Source organism: Sturnira hondurensis, unplaced genomic scaffold (assembly GCF_014824575.4).
Source record: "Sturnira hondurensis isolate 20B ecotype Veracruz unplaced genomic scaffold, ASM1482457v3 Scaffold0000167, whole genome shotgun sequence".
Taxonomy (NCBI): domain Eukaryota; kingdom Metazoa; phylum Chordata; class Mammalia; order Chiroptera; family Phyllostomidae; genus Sturnira; species Sturnira hondurensis.
This window is the reverse complement of record NW_028072798.1, coordinates 7,451,300-7,469,579: the sequence shown is the minus strand read 5'-3', so window position 1 is coordinate 7,469,579 and position 18,280 is coordinate 7,451,300. Positions and strand designations below refer to the sequence as shown.

The following is an 18,280-nucleotide window of genomic DNA, read 5'->3' as shown; positions in this document are numbered from 1 at the left end:
TCTTTCCGTGGCCTCAAAAGGAAATAAAAAGAAACCAGGGGTGGCCTGTGCTGGACAAACCAGTTTCTTAATCTATATATTAGATGACATCAGAATAGGTATTGTAAACAGCACCAGGTGGGTGAAAGTAAGGGTGCAGTTGTGAGTGTGCAAAAGGCAGGGCTTCTTGTATTATTGTTTATTAATCATCATATAATTTCATGAACATCGGTAAACCTTTGCCCCACCGTGTATTGTATGTTGTAGTAAAGAGGAGTAATGTACTCTCAGTCATTCATTTCGCTGAGTAGAAAACAAGATGTTAATCTTCCTCTCTGAAGACGACCTCAGCTACCAGTTGCTCAGCTACTGTTGGTTGATACCAACAGTAGCTCATACCACGTGTAATGGTGCCTAGTGCTGCCGGAAAGGGAATCCTGAGGTTGCTGTCTCGGATTTGGGGGGAAGAAGGAAAGGAAGACAGGAAGGAAAATTACCGAAACAGGAAACCACTTTGGATTACACAGAGTGCTTCAGGACTCTCTTCGCTTCAAGGAGCTGGCCTACGTGATCGCGGGGGCAGCAAGTCCAGAGTCTGCCCGCGGGCCGGCTGGTGGACAGCTGCGCAGGCCTGATGTTTCCACATAGAGGGAGAATTTCTCCTTCCTGGGAAACCTTTTGTAAGGCCTTCCACTGAATGAAGCTCACCCATATCATTGAGGATGATCTTGAGTTCAAGCCAACTAACTGTAGATATTAGCCCCATCTGCAAAATTCCTGCCCAAGAACACCTAGCGTGGTATTTAGTTAAATAACTGAGAACAGCAGCCTAGCCAAATTGATACATGAAACTAACTATTGCACATTGTTTATCTGCTGGGGCTTATCTGAGACCACAGAGAATCAGAGAAGCATCAGAAGTAAATATTTTACCCCACGCACCCTCCCCCCACACACACATACACAGTTTATGAGAATGTCTACAATACAGTGATTGAGTCACAAAGAACAGGCATGAGCACCTCTCTGTCCACGGCCCAGTGCTGTGGCTTTGGACGCACTGCGCCCCGCCTCTGCCGTGCCCCCAGGCCTGCCCTGTTGCCCCTCAATAAGTCTGTCCCATGGGACCTGACTTCTCTGAGGGCTGGCCCCCAGCCTCCAGCATTTCTGTGTCAGTGCCCCCCCCCACCAGCAGTCCTCCTTGGTTGCCTCCTCCCCGCACGCTTCCTGCTCAGCTTCTGTTCTGTTTGTTCTTTCTAAGGAATGTGAACATGGAAGGGAGAGACCCACCCCCGTCAGGCATGGGCACACATCACAGGTCCCAGCCCGAAGTGGTTTGGGATCACCTCCTTCAGTGGGTCACCTTCCCACAGGGCACAGGATGAGCGTGACAGAGTCTAGGAGGACAGGGGAAAAGCCCTCTTCATTTATTTTTGTAAACCTTGAAACCTGATGTGAGGGGTTTTGCCATTGGTTTTCTCCCTGACTACCTGTGTTTCGGGTTGCTGAGCGCAGACGACCTGGGCTGACAGTTGTGTGGCTTGGAGGACATACTAAATCATGGGACAAAGTCCCAGCGTCAGATTTCGAAACTAGGCTGTTACTTTTTGATATTGACAGAATGGAATGAGCCCACAGATTCTAAATTGCAAGTATCAATCAAGTAATTGTGGCGATAATGCATGGAGCTTCTTTTCTGTCAGGTTAGTCCAGATCGATAACCACAGGCCATTTATCCAAGATAATGGCCTTATCTGAGTCTCCATGGCCTCATCCGTAACGCCCGTACGCAGGCCATCGCCCCTGGGGACGGCCGTCTCTTCCGTATTGACCCTCTCACTTTATTCTGAACAGACGCGATCTCAGACCCATCACGTTTTTAGGGTGACCTTGGGGAGAAGCACTGGACCCCAAATCACCCTCTGATTGATAGGCTTTTGTTTCCAAACAATAGGGCCAACCCTCTGGGAGAGTTAACTTAGACCCACTTGCAAAGGTGGCCTGGAACAGCAGATGGCCCTGGGCCCCGGCCCCACAGGCACCAGGCAGCCCTCTGCAGCCCAGATGTCAAGTCCTTGCACTTGTTACACATTTATGTGCGAGACTTGTTTGTCGGCTCAAATGTCTTGCACATAAATGTGTAACAAAGTGCAAGGATTGGATTGAAAATATATACGGGAACCTAGGAATTGAGGCTAATTTTGTAACAGTTTATTTCTTACAAATTTGATCCCCCCCCCCCCAAGAAACAGACACAGGAGTGCTTATTAGTCCTTGTATTTTCTGTGTGTTGGAGCTATTTCATTTATATGTATTTCAACACATACATCCTTGCTCACACACATACAACACACACCACACATACAAAGACGTGTGAAAGGCAGGAAAGAAGGGTTGGCAGAGGGGCGTGGGAGACCCTTCCCAACACTGCTTCCTTCACCAGGGCCTTTTCTGAACGCAAGCCAGTGTGGGGACAGGAAGCTATTCATATCGAACACTCAGCATCCGTTCCTGTTTACAGAGTTCAGTTCTGAAAGGTCTGGTGGATTATCCCGCTGGGGGCTTAGAAGTGAATTTTAGCATGTAGCTAGCCACAGGGAAGCCCAGCTTAAGCTCATCACAGAGAACCGGACAATTTGGACGCCCAGGGAAAGCTGGTCCGTGAACAGCAGTCCCGTCTCTGAGTGAGAAGGCCGCACTGGGTTACTTCCCAGGGACACCTGGCTGTCCTGGGGGAAGGTAGGCTGTTGCTATGGTAACAGCTCAGTGTGGGGTGAGAAGGAAAATGGGATTAAAGGGGATATTTCCCATCCATTGAGTTCTTTCCTTAAAGATCATTAAGAAGTCGCCTGCCCTGTGCTGGCAGAAAAGAAATCCTATTCAGGCGTAAGAAGAAAACAGCCCATTTTGGCACAGGCTGAGGGGTGGGGAGGGAGGAGACCGAGGGTGCAGCGACCTCCCTGCAGAGCGCTCTCTACCTGCACTGGGAATCTTCAGTGGGGCTCGGTACTGCTGCTGTGTGTGTGTACAGGTGGATGGAGAGGTGGGATTCAGTGGGAATTTAAAGAAACGTGAACAGCTGCCTCTTCCGAGGTGGCTGCCTCCCACGGGTGCCTCCTGGCTCCCAGTTCCCAGTGGAGGGGGGCAGCTAGAGATGAGAAAAGAAAGACTGTGTTGTCTCTGCAGAGCTTTCATTTGACGGATGGGAGGCCTTGTAACCCACAGACAGGAAGGGGGCTCTACACAAGTAGTTTGCACGTGAAAGCAGCACCGGGCACACCGGCTAGAAGGGGGTGAGCCCTCTCCCCAGAGCCCACCACCGGGAGCCACTAGACTAGGCCACTGCAGGCTCCTACACAAAGTCAAAGCGGGCCTGGCCCACAGGCTCTGTCCCTCATGCCTCCCTCTGCCATCCCGGTCCCAAGACCAGCCCAGCCCAGCCCCTCCCAGTTCCTCCAGGTCACACCTGGACACCAAAGCTTCCCCGAAGGCCTGAGACCACGGGTTCCGCCTCTACTCTCTGCTTCAGGCTCCTGATCCCTCCCGAGGGCAAAGCAACCCACCCGGGGCCAGGCTGTTCCAGAGAAGGGGCGGGAAGCCAGCAGGAAGTTGGGCCCAGTGAGTGTCTTGCTGCGGGTGGGGCCATGTGCCCACACAAGGGCCAGCTGCTGGGCTGCGGGCGCTAGTCCTTCAGGTCCACGTCCTCGAGGGTGCCACCCTCGTCACGTGCGACCGCAGATAGGTAGGCTGGGCAGCACGTGACCCCACCCAAGGCTCTGTCACCCCACTGGGATCGTGGCCATTGGACACCACGATGCCCTAACGGCCCAGATGTGGGCGCAGGGCCTCCCTTCGCTGTGGGCTAGGCCCCGCAGCCCCTCCCAGCGTCTGCTCTGGGCACTCGCAGGCCATCATGCTGTCTCCATGTCATTGTCCTCTTCCTCCCAGGTCCAGCAGCCTCCAAATGGCTGTCATAGTGTTCAGCTTCCAGCTCCCACACCCTGACAGGTCAGGGTGGTCTGGTGGTGGTGCGCATGCACAGGCCCCTCCAATTCGAAAGGTCATGGGCATCAGGCAATGCAAGAAGCAGCCCTGACCGTGGCTCCTGGGGGCCCAGGACTGGCTGTCTGGGAACCCAGAGGGACATGCAGGCAGGGCAGGGGCGACCTAGAAATAAAAGCAGACACTGCACGGAAGACCTTGGTAGAAAAGGCCACACCAAGGATGAATGAAAACGCAGGCTTGAGAGTTTTGTGTTGTCAGGTTTTTTAGAATAACTATTACCTTAGAAAAGCAAGAATAAATCCATTAAACTGATAAGTTACACATACCTCTGGCAGAAACCCCAGGAAGCCTTTTTCCAAAGTAATTGAAATGCACAATAAATTACAGGGAAAGATCCTGCCATCCAGCACATCAAGAGTGTCGTTTCATCCATCACTGGAACGAAGGTCCCCGCCACCGCCCAGCAGCTCTTGTCCAAAGCTCCCTTCTGCTCCGAAGCCCTCGCCCCCCGAGGCAGGCTGAGCACAGTGAATTAGCCTCTCAGGAGGAACTCGGCTTCTCAGAGAGCAGCCTCACCACATCAATTAATGTTTGCTGATCGAACGCCTGCCTGCCGCGGACAGGCCGCCAGCCAGGGCCATGAGGGACTTGTCAGAGCCGGGGAGCCCTCAGCCCGCCTTGAGCTGACCGTCTAAGTGGAGGACAGTGGGCGGAGAGGGGAATGGCATTACTGAGCCCACCTCCTCTGATGACCTTGAGGGTCTGCGCGCAGGCATGTGCACTCCTGGGGGGAGGCGGTTTGGTTGCTTTGGCTAAACATGTTACCCAGATCTGCTCCTTTTGATCAGAGCACTCGTGTTTGTCTCTTAAATGGTGGGGACAGGCTTCCAGGCGTGAGTTTCCTGGTGAGTGAGGGGCCGTGTCTGCAGCTGGAGCTGCCACCTCCTGGGACCCAGACTGGTGGGAGTTCGCTGCTGACCAAGCCCACCAAGCCACCCACACATTTCTGTGTGTGTGTGTGTGTGTGTGTGTGTGTGTGTGTGTGTGAAGCCAACACAGTGCCTTGTAGTTAGTACACACTGGATTGAGTTCTGTGCAAATCAAATGCTAAGCGGTTCCTCCTAACCTTCCTCGCACACGGTCACGGCCCCCTTAATGACTGCAGTCAGACTATGTGGTCATTACCATAGCTAAAGAGCACTGAGAGAAGCATCTAGAACAGCAGAGTGTTCAGCTTGCTGCACTCGTCCGTGAACCTTGGCTCTGCCGCCCTAAATGGCAGCGTGGGTGGAAGTAACTTCAGGGAGCGGGGACACATTTCTTCTTATCAAAGGTAACACTGAACATTGTTGGTGTGGGTGTTGTTATATCCATTTTTAAAACTGCTTGCTCGTGGACAGAACAGTGTGGACGCCCTGCTCTCGGGGCTGACTGTGAATGAAGAGAAATCTCGTGTCTGTGATAAGTTTGTAACCTGGCTGTCAGCTTCCCTTCATTGGGACACTGTGAAGGCTGGTGAGGTAATGAGTTTTGGCTTCAAAGGGGCATTTCGCCGCTGACTTTCAGAGGTGCCCTCACCCGCTCACAGCTCTTGGGCCACTAGACCGCACAGCTGTAACTCCCTGCCCACTAGGTCCCCAGCCCCCTCTCAGGCAGGGAGGCCCATCAGCATAGTGCAGACTGCAGGCCTCGGAGCCCATGAGCTCTGGGACTCTCATCCTCACTCGTCTTCTTAACCCTGAGCAGTCAGTCAACCTCTCTGAACGGAGGTAATAATGACCAATCCGCAGGCGGCCACCGCCACCCGACGAGAGATAGTTTATGTTAAAGTGATAACCGAGAGGTGTACACATGGAGCTTCGTTGTTAGCTCCAAGGTCGAAGGGCAGGGAGCCTCCACCCCCACCCTCCCGAGCTCCCCGTCAGCCTTGACCTTGACTGCCATTATTTCAGCGACCACGGGTATCTGTGTGTCACTGGGGCCTCTGGGGGAGCTGTTAAACCACTGGCCGTGTTCAGCTGGGAATCCGGCAGCCTGGTCCAGGGCGGCAAAGGCCGCCCCTGCCTCAGGTCACCGCCTGATGAACTGGTAGTGGCCCCAGGGTGCCACTCCCAGCCTTGAACTTGGCATTCTCCATTAGGGTAGAAGTGAGTGTATAGATTTTCAGAGAGAGTAAGCTTGGGACTTTTAAAATCATATCGATGAATGGTTTTGAATGAAGGCTACTTGCAATCACTAATGTAAACCTTTTTTAGGGACAATAGGAACAGTGTCTCGAATCTCGGCTTCAAGCATGAGGACTTTAAATTCATTTTATGGTGTGTATTTTGCACTCATCATTTCACATTTTTACTTATGGTAGGAGATGGAAAGCCCCTTCAATGAATCTGTACTGAATTTTCAAGTGCAAGAATAATTCCCCTTCAATTTCAGGGAAATTGAAGTTTACTTAAAGATGATTAAATATCCCCCTGACAGACTTTGAGAAGGTCTCTCTTCTGACGGCTGTAATTTTAAATAATTCTGAGCTAGCTTGGCACATGTATGTTTACTAAAGTAGGCCCGAAAACCGAACTGAGCAGGGTTTAGCCACCGACCTTACCTCGCCTCTAGAGGTGCCTCCGTGAAATCAGAAACTCGTGGACTATGGCTTCTCGTTTGAGATTCTGCTTGGGGCTGTCTGCCTAGCAGCTGGTGCAGCTAAGACACCATTTACCCTTTTCCCAGAGAGATCTTTCCTCCCAGGAGAGTCTTTCCCAGAGCCGGGAACAGCAGGCCAGGAGGTGGAAGGGGAGGGAGGCCCAGGGCTGTGGGCAGGCAGCTGCAGTCCTGGGCCCGGAGCCTCTGAGGTTCTCGGCAGCAGGACCTGCACCTGCAGCCTCAGCCCAGGTAACCATGGGGCAGAGGTGGCGCTCCTAAGACCCTCGCTCCATCTAGAGCTCACAAATTGATAGACTTAGCAAAAACGGTAACTACAAGACAGGGATTCTAACGGAAGCCTGAAACTGAGGTCAGTGTGTGCTTCCTTTTAAATCAGCTTCACGGTGACTCAAGGTGGTGATTCTCCGGGACCGAACCCATCCCCCAGGTGCCCTTCAGGTGGCTCAGCCCAGCCACCCCCCCGAAAGTGGTACCCATTTTCCACTGTGCTGCTCCATCAGTTTCACGCCTCAGACGAACCCCGTCTAACTTTGCAAACCCCCCAACGCAGCTTCCCCGATTTCCATCCAAAGTCCCTGGGGGACACTTGGAGTTCAGAACAGCTTTGTCAGGAAAACCCACATCTTTGCCAATGGAATTTGTCAGAAGTGGTCCCATCTTTCTTTTTGTCTTTCAACTGACATTTCAGTCTTATGTTTTCCGAAGACAACATCAGTTCAGCCTCTCATCACATTAGCTTCTGATTTGTGTTCCGCGAGGCGCTGGGCTGTAATGTTCCCTAAGACAAAGAAAGAGCCCACACAAACCCAAGGACCACTCCGCTGTCTCCCCCAGTGCAGAGGGAAGGCAGGGAGCACTCTGAGCTCCGAGAGGTGTCGCGGGTGCCTCTGGGGCTTCGAAAGGGCAATTTAGAGCCAAACGATCTCCAAATGCTCTCCGAATGCATCCCTCCCAGATCTGTTGTGAATTTTTAGTGCCTCACCTCTTGTCCCCCTCCCTGTCTGTGCAGTGGAAACAGGACTGTCCTCTCCACACCCACCCAGCAGCTCCTTGACCCGTGGTGAGATGCCTGTGCACCCGCCTGCTCCCTGAACAGCGATCTCTGTGTGGGACGTCACCCCCACGGGGGGCAGCTACAGCCTAAGGCAGCCTTGGTGTGAGGCAGCCTTGACCTTTGGGGCCAGATAGGTCTTCACTGTGGGGCCCTTCTGTGCTTTCTGGGGTGTTTAGCAGTCTCCCTGGCCTCTACCATCTAGATGCCAAGCACCCCCTAGTTGTGAACCAAAAATGTCCCCAAACATTGTCAAGTGTCCCCGGTGGGGCTCAAGGGCCTTTGGTTGGGAATTTGTGGTGTCATGGAAAGAGCAAAGACCCAGGGCCAAACTACGGATCTTTAAATCCTGGCTTGACTGCCTGTCGGTCAGGTGGCCTTGACCTAGCCCAGATCAGCTCCCTCGGGAGGCGACTGTGTGAATTACACCAAACCACGTGGTCGGCTTCCTTCCACACGTGGCTCCTGAAGCCAGGTCTCCCAGCCTCTGGTTCTGAGGTAGGGGCACGAACCGTGTTAGGGTGGGTGGTGAGTCATGGAAACCCAGCCTTTTTGTCTCACCACAGGCACACTCCCAGCCCTCGTGCACCCACTGGTTGCAGGTCAGGGTGGATCAAATGCTCTGGGAGATCCTGCTTTCTCAAGAGAGAGGGAAGACACTGCGCCCGGGTGGTGTCGTGGACATGCCCCTCGGCGGCCGCTCCCACAGTTACATCCAGAGTCGCCCTCGGGATGTGAATGGGGCTCTGGGAGGCCGCCCGCCCCGCCCCCGCCCACCCTGTTTGCAGCCGAACCTGTTTGCACCTTCTATGTCTCCCACAGCTGACATGTGGTTTTAATTCTGTGATTCCAAAGCACTTTCCTGATTGCTCTCCGCCCACCAGAAAGGCACCCCACAGGGCGTCCCTGGCAGTGCCTCAGCCCTCCTGTTCCTTCCCTGTTCTTGGAGGGGAGCCAGCTGCTGGGGACGCCTCTGGGCTGTGGGGCCGGCATAATGAGTCATTGTTCTGAGAAGCTCTTTGGCGTCAGCGTCTTTTCAGCTGCGACATTATAGGGGACCTTGTCTCCTTTCCTCCAGTTACACCTGGGGACCCGCTACATTGTGTTACAATGACAAGAGTCACCTTTCTTTCTCTTTTACAAAGTAATTGACCTTCCTTCTGTCTCTGAAAAGAATACAACTAAAAAAAAAACACACAAAAAGTCTATAGCAATCAACTGTCACAGCCTGATCTGAATTCACCAAAACAAAAGAGCAGCTTCCATGTAAGAATTCAGCCCTTCCGCTGAGAGGAGGCTGCCACTGCCTTCTTCAGCCTGTCCTGTGCTTGTGCGCCTTCCAGTAAACAAGGGCCGGCCTGCTGTCTGTGAACCATACATCCCTCTGTCTGATAAATGTGTAACTGTTAATCTGGCTGAGCTACAGTGCAGGCAGCAGTGCTCCAAGTAGCCATGTGCCGCACAGCCATTTGGATACCTAGTATTTCTCTACCACTTTGCAATTCTCTAATCCTTTAAAAAATCCACCATTAATTTTTCCTCTCTCAGTCTCCATGTGAACCTTGCCCTGGATTGTCCCCTGCTTCCCTTAGGGACGCCACCCCTCCCCTGTGACAAGGACAGTGAGAAATCCTGTCTGTGTAAAGCGAGTCCCCCACCCTCACGCTGTGTTCAGTGTTATGTAATTCTCTGGGGAAGTCAGTCTGGGAAATCAGACACATTGCCTGTTCCGTTCAGTAACTAAACTTGTAGACCTGACCAACCACCTTCCTAAGCGGACTTTTATTTATTTTTAAGTGACTTTCTAAAATTAAATTTATGGGAGCGACATTGGTTATTAAGATTATATAGGTTTCAGCCCTGACTGGTGTGGCTCCGCGGGTTGGAGCGTCATCCACGAAGGGAAAAGTCACCAGTTCAATTCCCAGTCGAGGCACGTGCCTGGGTTGTGGGTTCAGTCCCCGGTCTGAGTGCATATGAAGGGCAACCGATCGATGTTTCTCTCTCAGATCGAAGTTTCTCCTCCTCTCTTTCTCCTTCCTCCTCCCCTCTAAAAATAAACAAATAAAACTTTTTAAGAAAAGATTATACAAGTGTCAAGTGCACAGTTCTGTGATACGTGGTCTGTAGACCGCACTGTGCCCCCACCACCCAGAGTCAGGTCATCTTCCGTCACCACACGTCTGACCCCTCTACCCTTTCTGCCCCCATCCCTCTGGTGAGCTGGCCTGTGCCACTGTATTTGAAAGTTACACGTTTTATTTTTAAAGTTAATTAATTAACAGATATTAATGTTGGTAAATCTCCTTGAGCAAAGCAGGAGCACGGCGCACCTTCTGACACAACGTTGGTGAAGTCGCTCCATCCCCATCCACGGTAGCCCCAGCCGTGGGGACCGCTGTGAGTCAGGCCGGAATCCGAAACAGGACAGACGTACACTGGGCACAGCCACCTGGGAAGTTTCAGGGCAGCGGGGACACAGCGCTGCCACCGCATCTCGGAACAGTGGCTTGTAAAACAGCACTGTCCCGAACACGCTTTGTACGTGAAACAAGCTCTCTTTCCTGGCCGACCGTTGCCTCCCACCCAGGTTACCTATGCTACAGCGAACTTCGAAGCCCTGCCAGGTCCCACTGACCTAGTCACCAGCAGGAGAAAAGCGTAACTGGCCAAAGGACGTAAGAGAGAGACGGACAGACAGGCAGACGGGAGAACGTGCTGGACAGATGACGGCTCTCAGTAAATTCCAGCCACGAAGTCGGCCTCGGCCCCTTGGGTGCTCCTTCCAGCTGCCCCCACGGCTCCCAGGAACAGGCTCACCGTGCCACCCTTGGTGGGGGCATTCACCAGATTGGTGTCCTTTGTCTTGCTTTTGTTCATTTTTAAAGACGCAACTGTAACAGAAAGGAAATGCTACTGAATTTGCATCAGCATGCCAAGCGATCTCAGAGGAGCTTGGAGACGTCACATGCGATAATGTGGTCCAGTTTTGAAAGAGCCACCTACCCATTCAGCGCGGACCCTCCATAGACCCCCGGGAGAAGGTGCAGACCCTCGCTGCCCGGATGGCGGCACTCAGGTGCAGAGGGTGGAATGACTCGGCAGTGACATGGATGCTCCAATAACGGTCCCACCATGCATGGATTCTAGAACAGTCTCTGGTACAGTTGTGCGCTGAAGCACACCCAGACCCAGAAACGTCTGTCCTGAGGGTTCGGGGCTCAGCTCCTGATGCTTGGGAGGTTGGGGCCACCAGGGAAGGAGTGGGTGAGAAGCAGAGAATTCTGCAGGGGACAGCCAGGGGCAGCCACCCGCCCCTGCGCAGCGGACCCCAGCCTGAGATGAATGAGTGCACAGGAAAATCCAGGGAAGCGTGGGGTAAGTCCCCTGTTCCCGATGACCGATGGCAACGTGGAGCCGGGCAGCCCAGGAGCCCAATGTCTGGAGAAAGCGGCAAGTCGAGAGGCTGCCTGCTCGGGGGTGCGAAGTGGCGGTCACAGATCAGTCTTCCTGCATACCCACATCCGAAATCAGGAACACTGTCTACAAGTTTTTAAGTCACAAGTTTATAAATCCTCTCCTAGGTACAGTTATTTGCAAAAAGTGCAACTTCTGAAATATTACAGATACTTAAATACCGAGCTTTCTCCCTCAAGAAGTGAAATAGACTCTGAAATGCCTGAAGCAGCACCAACACATGAGGGGGGGGTTGAGACCCACACCACCCACTTTCTAGATCCACGAACAAGCCCACGGTGGGGAGTCGCGCCCCATCCTTGATCCCTGCTGTGTCCACGCCCCTCCCCTCAGGCCCCGACGAGGTGCTCTCATGTCTGGAAATCTTCCCTGGGTCATCTGGAGCCTCTGCCGTGAACATGGGCACCCTTCACTTTATTAACTCCTTCGCAGGTGCGAGGTTCTGGGTGCTCTCTTACCTGATGGGGTCACTGAAGTGTTAAAAAATTAGAGAAGCGAAAGTACATCATAAATGTTGGTGAACACACATTAAACACTAAGCGAAGTGCCGATGGCGGAGCATGGACCAGATGGACGCTCGTGAGTGAGCGCCGCTGGCCCCGGGGCAGGGCAGGGTTTCACGTGAACCCCTTCTATCTCTAATTTGTATCGGAAGCACTGGAAAACTTTTTACCTAACTAGATTACGGTAGAAGTCTTTTTAGGAATATCACCCCTTTTTAAGCACATTCACATCATCTATCATCATAAAGTGTTTTTAATTTTCAAAACTCTTGGGAACAAATACTTAGGAACAGAAGGATTTACTGCCCCGGCAGTGTGGCAACTCATTTTCCCAGTTTCCGGGAGCTCCACCGAAAAGGCCCCGTAGCAGTCGAACCGGTAACTGTCGATTATACCGTTCTTCTGTGAATTCAGAAATCCTTGTTCATGTTCACACCCTTTGATACATTCGAAAATGATTGAGAAAATCTCAATGTTGTTTTTTTCGGCACAGCTTTGTCAATAAGGTATCTTTTGATACAAGTAGTTAACACACTCAGTCGTTACCATCTCACCAGTCGGTGCACTCGGATCACGTAGGTTTATATTTCAGTGTGAACGAGTGTGCCGACGGAAAAGCCAAAGGACATTATAAATGTCACTAAGCCCTGGGAACCCACCCCTCAGGAAGATGGATTAGGGGCATCAGTCAGGACCAACATGACGTAGAATCTCTTAACCACTTCAGGATGTTTGAAAGCCAAGAGTAAGGCTGTCCGTTTGTATACTTCACTTGCAGTAAAGGAGCGTCACACGAGGCCGATTGTGTTGTCTGTGATGCAGGGACGCCCGGAGTCCTTGGATCGGGCTCCTGCACCCAGAGCGCTTGGGGCTGGAGCCTGCGAGGACAGACTCTTGCGCGGGGACTCAGAAATGGCTTCCTCGGTGATCCAACTTCCTCTACGTATTTGAAGAAAGTGAAAGGCCTAGATGTGTGCATGTGTATGCACATACAGACACATGGTATACTTCCGATTCAGCAGCCAGCATGTGCGTTCAATTTTTCTCAATAGGAGGTGAAAATAATAAACACTTTGTAGGACGAGATATGATGAGCATTGGCTGTACTTGGAATAAACATACCATTGCATGATTTGAAATCATGTCAAATAGTGCACACCAAATCTAAAAGGAACTAACCATGTACAATTTTTATCAGAAGTTGTGATCCAGGACAACATGTTAAAGTTTGATTTTCCCTGAGAATATTTAAGTTACATTTACAAGAAGGAGCTGCTTCAGCTGTTCACAATCTCTTTCCTTCTGGCTAATGGCGCACCCTTGGGCTGCACCCTGTGACTGGCCAGGCGTCAAGCACGTGCGGGGGGAAGCCATTTCCACGTCCGGCATTTTTCTGAGCCATTTTCTTTGTTCGCCCTCCGACTCCCCCAGGAGCAGTACATTTACTGACAAGAGTCGGCAGAAAGAAGGGGCGAAGCTGGTAAAGAGAAATGGAGTGAAATCGCCCTCCCCCCCCACTTTCACCGTCTCCACCACGTGTGCCTACAGAGTATCCTCGGGGAGACAGCGCCCCTGGGCGCCTCACCCTGCCACACCCTTACCAGTCTGTCCACAGGATGGGGGGCTCCTCTAGGCTTCAGGTGGGTGTCCCTGCCTGCCCAGTTTCTGGAGGCAGCTCCCATCAGGTCGGTTTCAGGGTGGTCCCTCATGCGGCAGTGGGAGGTGCTGTCACCCGCAGTGAGACTGCAGTGGAGAGGGACTCGAGAGAGGGGGCGTAGGCATACAGCTCATTTGGGGACATTTTACTTTTATTTCTGTTGTCTTGGTTTTTGTTTTTGGTGGTCATTGCCTTAGTCCAGTGAACTGGGCTGGGGTCGTTTGTTGGCATCTTTGGTGTGGTTCCCGCCAGTGAGCGCAATGGTTTCTGGGAGTGACTTCTAGAAATTGTCATCCTTCACTATCTACGTCCCTATAGTGATGGCCCATTAAAAGACACTCTCTAGAGCAAGTCTAAAAGAATGTGTTGTTCTTTCCCATCAAAATCTCTTACCTCTAAAATTCACTACATTCTAAGCTCCTTGTTCATTGCCATACGTACCCTTTTGACTACGAACTTGAGAATCTTTTCAGCACCACTGACATCAAATCCAAGTGCACTGCATCCAAGATGAACCAGATAAGCTATAATTTCAAGGAACATAGTTCAAAATTTTAACTTATTTCTTCACTCTTGTGCAATTCCTTCTCGGTGGAGCCTGCACAGAAACGCTTCTTGTGCTAATTCGACGCTCGTGTTCATTTCTCCCCGGATATCAAGGGCGATCCCCGGAGAACAGCGCACGGTGACCCAGCTTCTGAGCGGAGCCAAGCGGCCTCTGAGCCTTCCCAGTCTAGTCCCTTCCTGTGACCTCGGGGGTCCCGAGCCCCTCCCTCGGTGGAGCTGTGGGCAAGGGCGAACCAAGACTGTGCTCTGTACGAGTCCCAGCTCCCTCCCTGACTCCCTGGTGCTGGTCCCTCCCCCTTTTAGTGCAGGCAGGGCATGGCTGTCGGCGGGGGCTCAGGGCATTGGTGGCAACCCAGACAGCAGGACAATTCCGGGCAGAGCCACCAGCACCCGACTCCCTGGACCGCGTTCTACCCCTGCTGGGTGGAAGTGCTGCTTGAGTTCATTGTTTAAGGGAGGACCGATTTCTGCTATTCAGAGTGTCCTGAGTATTTCCACATATGTTGAGAATTTAGTATGTTCAAATTAATGCTTAAGTGTCCGTTGTAAGTAATGGTGGCGCAGTAGCAAGGACCGATGCCTTGATTATTGCAAGGGGTGGGGGTGCAGAGGAGGCCCCAGCTGCCCGGGGGGTAAAGGCTCATCCAGCTGGATTTCCGGCTGTCTTCTGACATCGTCCCCCAAAGGTCCAAGGAGAAGCTGAGCCACGGGTAGGTTTTGTTGGAGTATGTTTCTTCCCACCAGTGTCCTTTGGGTCTTCCTTCTCTTCAGTGACTCAGGCACAAAATTACACTTGGCAAGGAATAGGAATTTTAGACAAATAGGAATCTCAGTGGCTGGGTTTACAACTCGATTGCACTCCTGAAAATGACAACTTGTGTGGCACATTACTGGGTGTGGCCACGTGGAAAAAGCATGTGATTCAGAGTCTAACGAATATCCGTCCAAATTCTGTCTTCCATTTTTTTTTACCTTGGGCATGTAATTTTGTGTCTTTGAGCTTTAGTCTTCTTATTTGTAAAATCAAAATATGGATTAAAAAATAAATAAAATTTCACATCATGTCACGAACTCGTCAGCTCAAATAAGTACTCATCAGGTCTGCCTGGCATCAATAGCTGGCCTTTGCAGTAATTTGTCCGTTGTCCCTTAAAACATGTAAATGAAGCCACTTTAGAACTTTCCAGAACTTGACCTATCCACAGTGGAAGTTCTCCTTGAGCTTCCTCGCAGAGATATTGAGAAGGTTGGAAGAACCGGGTCCAGCCCGGCCTGGTGCGCAGCGAGGGCAGCCGTGCCCGAGGGTGAGGGTGGGTGCCGAGGTGGAGCCGCCTCCCGCAAGCTCCCTGCAGCATGCCCCGGCCCTGCCCAGTGTGGCCTGCCAGGGAGCCACCCCTCTGCTGCTGGACCTGGACCAGCCTGCAGTGCTGATCCCCCACACTTTGCGAAGGCCACTCGGCCATCTCTTTGTTCCAGCTCCCATCTGCCCAAGACTTGGGCTCTTTACAAACTCCAGTGGACAGTGTCATGGCTGTCCAACACCACTTCACCCAGACCTGTCCCCAGCTATCAGTGGCAGAAAGGCGCTGGGCCACCGCCCGAGGAAGAGCTGATCCTGTACAGGGCCACACACCATCAATCCCCCCTCCCCTTGCCCTGGTCCCTCCAGCCACACTCGCTTCCTTCAGCTCCTCCAATGCCCTAACTCCCTTTCCAGGACCTTGGACCCCGAGTTCTCCCCTCCCCCAGACAAAACCTCCCACGGTTCAGCTGTCACCCAGGAGCCACTTGGAAGGACGCCTTTCCTAATCTCTAGACCCTGCTTAGGTTGCTACAGTGCAGAGGCTGGCACGACACGTGTCCAGTCCTCAGAGACCCTTGTCACTGCTCCCGCATCGGTGTGATTTGTGGTCGCTGTCTGCTTCCCCTGGCCTTCAAGCAGACGGTCGGAAGGGTGCTTCCTGGCATCTCCTCGCCTGGGACAGCCTGGGACAGCCTGGGACAGCCTGGGACCTGTGCTGCTTTGCAGTAAATGACTAGGGCACTTGTGTTGGCAGAACTAGATCTCAAGACAGGGAAACTGAGGCGAGAGCCAACGCCTGTGGTCTGGCATCAGTGTAAATGAGGTGTTTGCATGGAGCACATTGTGAGAGACTGTCTTTAATGTTTCATGTGTAAGCGTCTACGATTGTATGTGCGCGCGTGTGTGTGTGTGTGTTTCTGTTGTAGGCAGCCATGGGTATCATTTTCCGACTTATGCTGAAGTACTAGAACACCCCACCGCCTATGCCAGGAAACACCAATGCACTTTATGAGCAAAATTAGCCACTAAATGTTTACAGGGTCAGGCGCTTGGAGCTGAGGCACAGATGTGGTTTAGGAGGAATTCTTACCATGGTGCTAAAGTTCTGGAAGCAAACACGACGTGGGAGGCCAGAGAAGGAGCGAACTGCTGTTCACACTTCAGCTTTGATTTGGAGACACCTGCGAAAGAAAATAATCCTTTCCCAGTACTTACTGGTTATTTTATTTCCAGAAAACATGCTTGTTATTTTAGCCCAGGCAATTGCCTGGGCTTCCGGTTGGTTTCTGATAAATGAACAGTGGCACCTACTGGTGGAGGCTGGTAATGTCTGTTTCCTAAGAAAAGCTACCATTTGCACTTGGTGGTGAAGGATCCCAAAAATAATGCTGAGGGTTTTGACTCCGAGAGCAAAGAGCCAACACCAGAGTTTAAAAGCGGCCGTCAAACTGTGTAAAGACAAATACACGAACATAGGCAAGTTCACTTTCTGGTATGAAGACTAATCTTTTCTCCTCCAAAACGGTTGCATGTTTCCCCCCATCAAACAGTCTCGTCAGAGCCGCTCCACGAGATGTAGTTCAAGTGCTGAGTAAAAACGTTTGGCTTGAGTCACCTGTTTTTCTTCTCTACGTTGGCTAAACAGACTGGCAGAGATTGCTTCAAAACTCACTGTTTGTCTAGCTCGTTACATATTAATATTTCCAAAGTAAATGCGCCCTTTGTTATTTCAGTATTTTTATCCATACACAGTGACGCCTTTTCAAGATGGCGTTATCAGTGCAACAGGCAGCCCACCCGGGAAGTTGTCTTCAGAAGGAGCCCAGAGAGCGTGACCCTGGGCTGACACAGGAGGGTCACGCTGTGCCATCCTGCTGGGTGCCACCCAGCCTGCGAAGTCTGAGAACGGCCCGGGACTCAGCCCCACTGGGTCCAAATGCTGGGGAGGGGTGACATGGGTCACCGGTGGTTCCCCTGTGTCACTGACTCTGATTCCGGGTGGAAAGCAGACCCAGGCTGTGTTTGGGGGCGCGGGGAATAGGTGTGTCTCCACACCCCAGCCCTGCTTGCCTGGCGCCTTGGACTCGGTGGATTATCGATTTACAAAAGCCCTCACTTCCATCCAGTCTGGTCTGCTATGTCTGGATTCACACCCAGGGAGGGGGCAGGAGGGGCGTGGTGGACAGCCCAAATCTCCGACATGTCGTGGACATCGCAGAGGTCCTGCGTCTCATCGGAAAAACAGCCCGACTTCCTGTGTCCTTGGGACAGTTCAGGAAACAACAGCCAGGCTGCCCCGAGAACAAATGAGTTCCTTTTCTCTTTCCTCCATGTAAGACACAAATCCCATTCTCGGAGCTGCGTAGGAAGGAACGCAGCACTGCTCCTCGGAGCTGAGTGCCGCAGAGCACAGCCAGAGTCCTCCGGGGACCCGTGCAGGCCAGCTGGCCCGGCCACCCAGTGGGAGGCACAGGGGGCCGGCCTAGCTCTAGGCCTGCTGCACAGAGGGGCCGCCAGGCCGCCTGCCGCCCGGGCTCAAAGGGGGTCTCCTATGCTCCTCGTCCTTGGAAACGTGTTGTAAAGGAGTTTAAGCCTCTGCCTCTGCAGTGCCCCCCACCCCGCCACCACCCCAGATACCTCATAATTCACAGGAGAAAGAAGGGAAGCCTGGGGGAGGCCACCCAGCCTGCCCCTCCTGACAGCACCTTTTCTCTCAGGGGGCCTTGCCTTGTACATAAAACTTACATTCTTGAGGTACCTGGCTCAGAGTTGGGATATTTCAACAGCTCATTTGTCCCCGGGAATGACCCTTGGCCCCCTCTCAGCCAGACTGATGTGAAAGACCGTGAGCAGAAAGCCCTGGCCCGAGGACCAGCACAGAGCAGTCCCCTGCCAGCTCCCTCGCCCAGCCCCACTGTCCAACGGCGTCCCAGTCCCAGCCTCCTTTCCCAGCACTCCCTGCAGTAGCCCCTCCTTGGGGTCTGACCCACCCCTGGGCCTTCTAAATGCATCCAGTTAACCCTTGTTGATAGGCTGATGAATTGCTAAACACTTCGTTCCCTTTTCCATAATCTGTA

General features: G+C 52.4%; 1 protein-coding gene across 1 annotated transcript in view; it reads left to right on the top strand.

The window, feature by feature from the left end:
- PRKN (parkin RBR E3 ubiquitin protein ligase) overlaps positions 1 to 18,280 on the top strand; it is an 851,421-nt gene that overhangs the window by 795,651 nt on the left and 37,490 nt on the right. The gene's annotated exons all lie outside the window — the stretch shown is intronic.